The following is a 10,572-nucleotide window of genomic DNA, read 5'->3' on the forward strand; positions in this document are numbered from 1 at the left end:
CTGTATGGATAAAGGAGATCACTGATAGGAGGAAAGCCTGACCTGTATGGATAAAGGAGATCACTGATAGGAGGAAAGCCTGACCTGTATGGATAAAGGAGATCACTGATAGGAGGAAAGCCTGACCTGTATGGATAAAGGAGATCACTGATAGGAGGAAAGCCTGACCTGTATGGATAAAAGGAGATCACTGATAGGAGGAAAGCCTGACCTGTATGGATAAAAGGAGATCACTGATAGGAGGAAAGCCTGACCTGTATGGATAAAGGAGATCACTGATAGGAGGAAAGCCTGACCTGTCTGGATAAAGGAGATCACTGATAGGAGGAAAGCCTGACCTGTATGGATAAAGGAGATCACTGATAGGAGGAAAGCCTCACCTGTATGGATAAAGGAGATCACTGATAGGAGGAAAGCCCTTCTGGATAAAGATCACTGAGGAGGAGAACCTAAACTGGATGGTGTTCAGAGATAGATGGGAGGGGTTGAGGGGAGCTGAAGGATGGGACTAAAAACAAACAAAAGATAACTAGTGTAAGATATACTGTGTCCATGAAATGTATATAGTATGTACAAGCTGGAAGTAGAAACGTACTTGTTGTCCATTCCTCCAGTTAGGGGATGGGTAGTAGGGTTATCATATATTATAGTAGAATCAGATTTAAAAAGCAGGTAAAAATACACCCTATGGACCACTAGAACTGTGAAGTAACCCGAACATAGGCACATGCACACACACATGATAACATACACATGTACACATAGATATGTGGTAGTGGAGTAGGGGCCTGAGGGCACACAGTGTATTGTGAATTCTGTAATGAATGTATTGTAATGTTTTTTTTAAATTATTGCATTTCTGCCTTGGCAGCAGCTAATGGGGATCCATAATAAATACAAATACCACAGGCTGTGGACACCACACGGTAGGCCCTGGACACTACACCACACGGTAGGCTCTGGACACCACACGCCAGGCCCTGGACAGCACACGCCAGGCCCTGGACACCACACGCCAGGCCCTGGACACCACACGCCAGGCCCTGGACACCACACGCCAGGCCGTAGACACCACAGGGCAGGCCCTGGACACCACACCACACGGTAGGCCCTGGACACCACACGCCAGGCCCTGGACAGCACACGCCAGGCCCTGGACACCACACACCAGGCCGTGGACACCACACGGTAGGCCGTGGACACTACACCACACGCCAGGCCCTGGACACCACACACCAGGCCGTGGACACCACACGCCAGGCCGTGGACAGCACACGCCAGGCCGTGAACACCATGGTCGGGGCAAGCATCAGTCAAAACCAGACTCAGCTTAGAGGAGGTGGTGCAACACCGGGGGCTAGTTGCTCGCTGGCCTCTACCACGTTTCCTTGGCCTCTTATCTGAAAGGACTGGATAGGTGGAAGAACAGCCTTATTACTATGGACTACTGGAGGACCAGTGACTAATTAGTCATGGTTGGTTTTGTAATGCATACACATTTTTGTGCACAAATGGGAGTTTATCGATTTTACTGTCTGGATTTCATTAATACAATCAGATGGAAGGAAAAGCAGGAAATACACTTAGATCAGAACATCACAGTATCAGAACATCAGAACATAACAATATCAGAACATCAGAACATCATAATATTACAACATCAGAACATCACAACATCAGAACATCACAACATCAGAACATAACAATATCACAACATCATAACATCAGAACATCACAGTATCAGAACATCATAATATCAGAACATCAGAACATCAGAACATCACAGTATCAGAACATCACAATATCAGAACATCAGAACATCACAGTATCAGAACATCACAATATCAGAACATCACAACATCAGAACATCACAACATCAAAACATCACAGTATCAGAACATCACAATATCAGAACATCATAACATCAGAACATCACAACATCAGAACATCACAACATCAAAACATCACAGTATCAAAACATCACAGTATCAGAACATCACAACATCAGAACATCACAGTATCAGAACATCACAATATCAGAACATCAGAACATCACAGTATCAGAACATCATAATATCAGAACATCACAATATCAGAACATCACAACATCAGAACATCATAATATCAGAACATCACAATATCAGAACATCAGAACATCACAGTATCAGAACATCACAACATCAGAACATCACAATATCAGAACATCACAATATCAGAACATCACAACATCAGAACATCAGAACATCACAGTATCAGAACATCACAACATCAGAACATCACAACATCAGAACATCACAATATCAGAACATCACAACATCAGAACATCACAGTATCAGAACATCACAACATCAGAACATCACAACATCAGAACATCACAACATCAGAACATCACAATATCAGAACATCACAACATCAGAACATCACAACATCAGAACATCACAATATCAGAACATCACAATATCAGAACATCACAATATCAGAACATCACAACATCAGAACATCACAACATCAGAACATCATAATATCACAGCATCAAAATATCAGAACATCAAAATATCACAGCATCAAAATATCAGAACATCAAAATATCAGAACATCAGAACTACATAATATATAATGAACTGGATTGATAGTTTTGATGTGTCTTTATACATCAACATGTAGTTTACATGGCCTTCTGTAATTAACCACTGTGGAAACTGTCTCTAGGCAACGCTGGTGATATCAATGCAGATCAGACATGTGTTTAGATAGTAGATGATTGTGTGGGTTTTGGTTGGTAATCACCGTCTCTGTCTGTATTGGATACGTCTTGTTTCTGTCAACTTCAACTAACAACTGTTAAAGCCTCCATTGATGTACAGTACTCATTTCCTGGAAGTTAATTTGGTAACATCCTACGTAGTCCTCTCCTTCTGTATATCCCTCTGGGGCAGTTGAGATCTTTGTCTCTGATTACATTCTAAATGGAACCCTATTCCCTATATATAGTGCACTACTTTAGACCAGGGCTGGCACCCTGTTCCCTATATATAGTGCACTACTTTAGACCAGAACCCTATTCCCTACATATAGTGCACTACTTTAGACCAGGACCCTATTCCCTATATAGTGCACTACTTTAGACCAGGGCTGGCACCCTATTCCCTACATATAGTGCACTACTTTAGACCAGGGCTGGCACCCTATTCCCTACATATAGTGCACTACTTTAGACCAGGGCTGGCACCCTATTCCCTACATATAGTGCACTACTTTAGACCAGGGATTGCACCCTATTCCCTACATATAGTGCACTACTTTAGACCAGGGCTGGCACCCTATTCCCTACATATAGTGCACTACTTTAGACCAGGGCTGGCACCCTATTCCCTACTTATAGTGCACTTCTTTAGACCAGGGCTAGCACCCTATTCCCTATATATAGTGCACTACTTTAGACCAGGGATGGCACCCTATTCCCTACATATAGTGCACTTCTTTAGACCAGGGCTGGCACCCTATTCCCTACATATAGTGCACTTCTTTAGACCAGGGCTGGCACCCTATTCCCTATATATAGTGCACTACTTTAAACCAGGGCTGGCACGCTATTCCCTACATATAGTGCACTACTTTTGACAGAGCTCTATGGGTAATAGGGCACCAATTTGGAACGTAGACTTGGTCTTAATTCATTACATTCAGCAACAAATCAGTTTGTCCCTCTAATCAAGAGCAGGAAGTGATGATGCACTGTACGCTGGTTCCCCAGGAATGACATCTTTTCATCTTTTCCAGAACTTTCCTCTTCTCACCATCCGTCTGTCGCCCAGATTACTGGTGACATTTGTTGAGCCGAGTTTCCTTCTTCCACCTCTTACTTTTCCACCGAATTGTTGATTGTACTCAGTTTAAAGTAGTGTGTCAGCCTTCAGTCCGCCTCACGAATGGAATAGGACACGTCCAAACAGCACCCTATTCCCTGTGAAGTGTACTACATTTGACGAGGACCAATCAGAAATAGGGTTCCGTTTGGGATATAGTCCAGTCTGCTCATGGGGCCTACGGACATACCAGCATATTGGAAAAATATGGAGGTAATTTTTCTGCCTCTGAAGTCCCTCCTTCCTCCATCCCTCCTACTCCTCTATGTGCTCAGTGTAGAAGGCATTAGGTCACTAACCAGGCATTTCAGTAGAAGCACATTTGAACAAACAAACGGCATGTCAAACGGCATGAGGTAACAAGCTCCGTTCTGGTTCTGCTGTGTTTATTTAACCAGTCTGTTTGGTATAGGAGCAGAGCGCTAGGCTAGCTATACGGCTAGCTATACTGTACTGACAGAGAGAAGGGTTGGGTAATATATTATTTAACCAGTCTGTTCGGTATATGAGCAGAGCGCTAGGCTAGCTATACAGCTAGCTATACTGTACTGACAGAGAGAAGGGTTGGGTAATATATTATTTAACCAGTCTGTTCGGTATATGAGCAGAGCGCTAGGCTAGCTATACAGCTAGCTATACTGTACTGACAGAGAGAAGGGTTGGGTAATATATTATTTAACCAGTCTGTTCGGTATATGAGCAGAGCGCTAGGCTAGCTATACAGTTAGCTATACTGTACTGACAGAGAGAAGGGTTGGGTAATATATTATTTAACCAGTCTGTTTGGTATATGAGCAGAGCGCTAGGCTAGCTATACAGCTAGCTATACTGTACTGACAGAGAGAAGGGTTGGGTAATATATTATTTAACCAGTCTGTTTGGTATATGAGCAGAGCGCTAGGCTAGCTATACAGCTAGCTATACTGTACTGACAGAGAGAAGGGTTGGGTAATATATTATTTAACCAGTCTGTTTGGTATATGAGCAGAGCACTAGGCTAGTTATACGGCTAGCTATACTGTACTGACAGAGAGAAGGGTTGGGTAATATATTATTTAACCAGTCTGTTTGGTATATGAGCAGAGCGCTAGGCTAGCTATACGGCTAGCTACACTGTACTGATAGAGAGAAGGGTTAGGTAATAGATTATTTAACCAGTCTGTTTGGTATAGGAGCAGAGCGCTAGGTTATCACAGCACACATTTCACTCAAATTGAGTTTCTCTATTGAAAACAAATCTACAACTACCTTAGACAAACATCAACAAATGTGGGAGCCTGTTGACCTGGCTGAAAAATAAGTAGTTGCTTTGGCCGGTGTACTTAAGGGTCAGCAGGAAATGTGCTTTTACGGCTTGATTTCTGCTAATGCTGTTCCAGCAAGTCTGCCTTAACTTTCACAATCAGTCAGACTAAATCTGCTATTTCACAATCAGCTGGACCAGGCCGCTACTTCACAATCAGCCAGACCAGGCTGCTACTTCACAATCAGCCGGACCACGCTGCTACTTCACAATCAGCTGGACCAAGGCCGCTACTTCACAATCAGCCAGACCAGGCTGCTACTTCACAATCAGCCAGACCAGGCCGCTACTTCACAATCAGCTGGACCAGGCCGCTAGTTCACAATCAGCCAGACCAGGCTGCTACTTCACAATCAGCCAGACCAGGCCGCTACTTCACAATCAGCTGGACCAGGCCGCTAGTTCACAATCAGCCAGACCAGGCCGCTACTTCACACTAAGCTGGACCAGGCCGCTACTTCACAATCAGCTGGACCAGGCCGCTACTTCACAATCAGCTGGACCAAGCCGCTACTTCACACTCAGCCAGACCAGGCCGCTACTTCACAATCAGCCAGACCAGGCTGCTACTTCACACTCAGCTGGACCAGGCTGCTACTTCACAATCAGCCAGACCAGGCTGCTACTTCACAATCAGCCAGACCAGGCTGCTACTTCACAAAAATCCAGACCAGGCTGCTACTTCACAATCAGCCGGACCAGGCCGCTACTTCACAATCAGCCAGACCAGGCTGCTACTTCACAATCAGCAAGACCAGGCTGCTACTTCACACTCAGCCAGACCAGGCCGCTACTTCACACTCAGCTGGACCAGGCCGCTACTTCACAATCAGCTGGACCAGGCCGCTACTTCACAATCAGCCAAACCAGGCCGCTACTTCACAATCAGCTGGACCAAGCCGCTACTTCACACTCAGCCAGACCAGGCCGCTACTTCACAATCAGCCAGACCAGGCCGCTACTTCACAATCAGCCAGACCAGGCCGCTACTTCACAATCAGCCAGACCAGGCCGCTACTTCACATTCAGCCAGACCAGGCCGCTACTTCATAATCAGCCAGACCAGGCTGCTACTTCACAATCAGCCAGACCAGGCCGCTACTTCACAATCAGCCAGACCAGGCCGCTACTTCATAATCAGCCAGACCAGGCTGCTACTTCACAATCAGCCAGACCAAGCCGCTACTTCACAATCAGCCAGACCAGGCCGCTACATCATAATCAGCCAGACCAGGCTGCTACTTCACAATCAGCCAGACCAGGCCGCTACTTCACAATCAGCCAGACCAGGCCGCTACTTCATAATCAGCCAGACCAGTCTGCTACTTCACAATCAGCCAGACCAGGCCGCTACTTCATAATCAGCCAGACCAGGCTGCTACTTCACAATCAGCCAGACCAGGCCGCTACTTCATAATCAGCCAGACCAGGCCGCTACTTCCCACTCAGCTGGACCAGGCCGCTACTTCACAATCAGCTGGACCAGGCCGCTACTTCACAATCAGCTGGACCAGGCCGCTACTTCACAATCAGCCGGACCAAGCCGCTACTTCACACTCAGCCGGACCAGGCCGCTACTTCACAATCAGCCAGACCAGGCTGCTACTTCACAATCAGCCAGACCAGGCTGCTACTTCACAATCATCCAGACCAGGCTGCTACTTCACAATCAGCCGGACCAGGCCGCTACTTCACAATCAGCCAGACCAGGCCGCTACTTCATAATCAGCCAGACCAGGCTGCTACTTCACAATCAGCCAGACCAGGCCGCTACTTCATAATCAGCCAGACCAGGCCGCTACTTCATAATCAGCCAGACCAGGCCGCTACTTCACAATCAGCCAGACCAGGCCGCTACTTCATAATCAGCCAGACCAGGCCGCTACTTCACAATCAGCCAGACCAGGCCGCTACTTCACAATCAGCCAGACCAGGCCGCTACTTCACAATCAGCCAGTCCAGGCCGCTACTTCATAATCAGCCAGACCAGGCCGCTACTTCACAATCAGCCAGACCAGGCCGCTACTTCATAATCAGCCATACCAGGCTGCTACTTCACAATCAGCCAGACAAGGCTGCTACTTCACAATCAGCCAGACCAGGCTGCTACTTCACAATCAGCCAGACCAGGCCGCTACTTCACAATCAGCCAGACCAGGCCGCTACTTCACAATCAGCCAGACCAGGCCGCTACTTCATAATCAGCCAGACCAGGCTGCTACTTCACAATCAGCCAGACCAAGCCGCTACTTCACAATCAGCCAGACCAAGCCGCTACTTCACAATCAGCCAGACCAAGCCGCTACTTCATAATCAGCCAGACCAGGCTGCTACTTCACAATCAGCCAGACCAAGCCGCTACTTCACAATCAGCCAGACCAGGCCGCTACTTCATAATCAGCCAGACCATGCTGCTACTTCACAATCAGCCAGACCAGGCCGATACTTCATAATCAGCCAGACGAGGCTGCTACTTCACAATCAGCCAGACCAGGCCGCTACTTCATAATCAGCCAGACCAGGCTGCTACTTCACAATCACCCGGACCAGGCCGCTACTTCACAATCAGCCAGACCAGGCCGCTACTTCATAATCAGCCAGACCAGGCTGCTACTTCACAATCAGCCAGACCAGGCCGCTACTTCATAATCAGCCAGACCAGGCTGCTACTTCACAATCAGCCGGACCAGGCTGCTACTTCACAATCAGCTGGACCAAGGCCGCTACTTCACAATCAGCCAGACCAGGCTGCTACTTCACAATCAGCCAGACCAGGCCGCTACTTCACACTCAGCTGGACCAGGCCGCTACTTCACAATCAGCTGGACCAAGGCCGCTACTTCACACTCAGCCGGACCAGGCCGCTACTTCACAATCAGCCAGACCAGGCTGCTACTTCACACTCAGCTGGACCAGGCTGCTACTTCACAATCAGCCGGACCAAGCTGCTACTTCACAATCAGCCAGACCAGGCTGCTACTTCACAATCATCCAGACCAGGCTGCTACTTCACAATCAGCCGGACCAGGCCGCTACTTCACAATCAGCCAGACCAGGCCGCTACTTCACAATCAGCCAGACCAGGCCGCTACTTCACAATCAGCCAGACCAGGCCGCTACTTCATAATCAGCCAGACCAGGCTGCTACTTCACAATCAGCCGGACCAGGCCTCTACTTCACACTCAGCCAGACCAAGCCGCTACTTCACAATCAGCCAGACCAGGCCGCTACTTCACAATCAGCCAGACCAGGCCGCTACTTCATAATCAGCCAGACCAGGCTGCTACTTCACAATCAGCCAGACCAGGCCGCTACTTCACAATCAGCCAGACCAGGCCGCTACTTCATAATCAGCCAGACCAGGCTGCTACTTCACAATCAGCCAGACCAAGCCGCTACTTCACAATCAGCCAGACCAGGCCGCTACTTCATAATCAGCCAGACCAGGCTGCTACTTCACAATCAGCCAGACCAGGCCGCTACTTCATAATCAGCCAGACCAGGCCGCTACTTCATAATCAGCCAGACCAGGCCGCTACTTCACAATCAGCCAGACCAGGCCGCTACTTCATAATCAGCCAGACCAGGCCGCTACTTCACAATCAGCCAGACCAGGCCGCTACTTCATAATCAGCCAGACCAGGCTGCTACTTCACAATCAGCCGGACCAGGCCGCTACTTCACAATCAGCCAGACCAGGCCGCTACTTCATAATCAGCCAGACCAGGCTGCTACTTCACAATCAGCCAGACCAAGCCGCTACTTCACAATCAGCCAGACCAGGCTGCTACTTCACAATCAGCCGGACCAGGCCGCTACTTCATAATCAGCCAGACCAGGCTGCTACTTCACAATCAGCCAGACCAAGCCGCTACTTCACAATCAGCCAGACCAGGCTGCTACTTCACAATCAGCCAGACCAGGCCGCTACTTCATAATCAGCCAGACCAGGCTGCTACTTCACAATCAGCCAGACCAAGCCGCTACTTCACAATCAGCCAGACCAAGCCGCTACTTCACAATCAGCCAGACCAAGCCGCTACTTCATAATCAGCCAGACCAGGCTGCTACTTCACAATCAGCCAGACCAAGCCGCTACTTCACAATCAGCCAGACCAGGCCGCTACTTCATAATCAGCCAGACCAGGCTGCTACTTCACAATCAGCCAGACCAGGCCGATACTTCATAATCAGCCAGACGAGGCGTCTACTTCACAATCAGCCAGACCAGGCCGCTACTTCATAATCAGCCAGACCAGGCTGCTACTTCACAATCACCCGGACCAGGCCGCTACTTCACAATCAGCCAGATCAGGCCGCTACTTCATAATCAGCCAGACCAGTCTGCTACTTCACAATCAGCCAGACCAGGCCGCTACTTCATAATCAGCCAGACCAGGCTGCTACTTCACAATCAGCCAGACCAGGCCGCTACTTCACAATCAGCTGGACCAGGCTGCTACTTGACAATCAGCCAAACCAGGCCGCTACTTCACAATCAGCTGGACCAAGCCGCTACTTCACACTCAGCTGGACCAAGCCGCTACTTCACAATCAGCTGGACCAGGCCGCTACTTCACAATCAGCCGGACCAGGCTGCTACTTCACACTCAGCTGGACCAGGCTGCTACTTCACACTCAGCTGGACCAGGCTGCTACTTCACAATCAGCCAGACCAGGCTGCTACTTCACAATCAGCCAGACCAGGCTGCTACTTCACAATCATCCAGACCAGGCTGCTACTTCACAATCAGCCGGACCAGGCCGCTACTTCACAATCAGCCAGACCAGGCTGCTACTTCACAATCAGCCAGACCAGGCCGCTACTTCATAATCAGCCAGACCAGGCTGCTACTTCACAATCAGCCAGACCAGGCCGCTACTTCATAATCAGCCAGACCAGGCTGCTACTTCACAATCAGCCAGACCAGGCCGCTACTTCATAATCAGCCAGACCAGGCTGCTACTTCACAATCAGCCAGACCAGGCCGCTACTTCACAATCAGCCAGACCAGGCTGCTACTTCACAATCAGCCAGACCAGGCTGCTACTTCACAATCAGCCAGACCAGGCCGCTACTTCACAATCAGCCAGACCAGGCTGCTACTTCACAATCAGCCAGACCAGGCTGCTACTTCACAATCAGCTGGACCAGGCTGCTACTTCACAATCAGCTGGACCAGGCCTCTAATTCACACTCAGCCAGACCAAGCCGCTACTTCACAATCAGCCAGACCAGGCTGCTACATCACAATCAGCCAGACCAGGCCGCTACTTCACAATCAGCCAGACCAGGCTGCTACTTCACAATCAGCCAGACCAGGCCGCTACTTCACAATCAGCCAGACCAGGCTGCTACTTCACAATCAGCCAGACCAGGCTGCTACTTCACAATCAGCCAG

The sequence above is a fragment of the Oncorhynchus masou genome, unplaced genomic scaffold (assembly GCF_036934945.1).
Source record: "Oncorhynchus masou masou isolate Uvic2021 unplaced genomic scaffold, UVic_Omas_1.1 unplaced_scaffold_1683, whole genome shotgun sequence".
Classification (NCBI taxonomy): domain Eukaryota; kingdom Metazoa; phylum Chordata; class Actinopteri; order Salmoniformes; family Salmonidae; genus Oncorhynchus; species Oncorhynchus masou.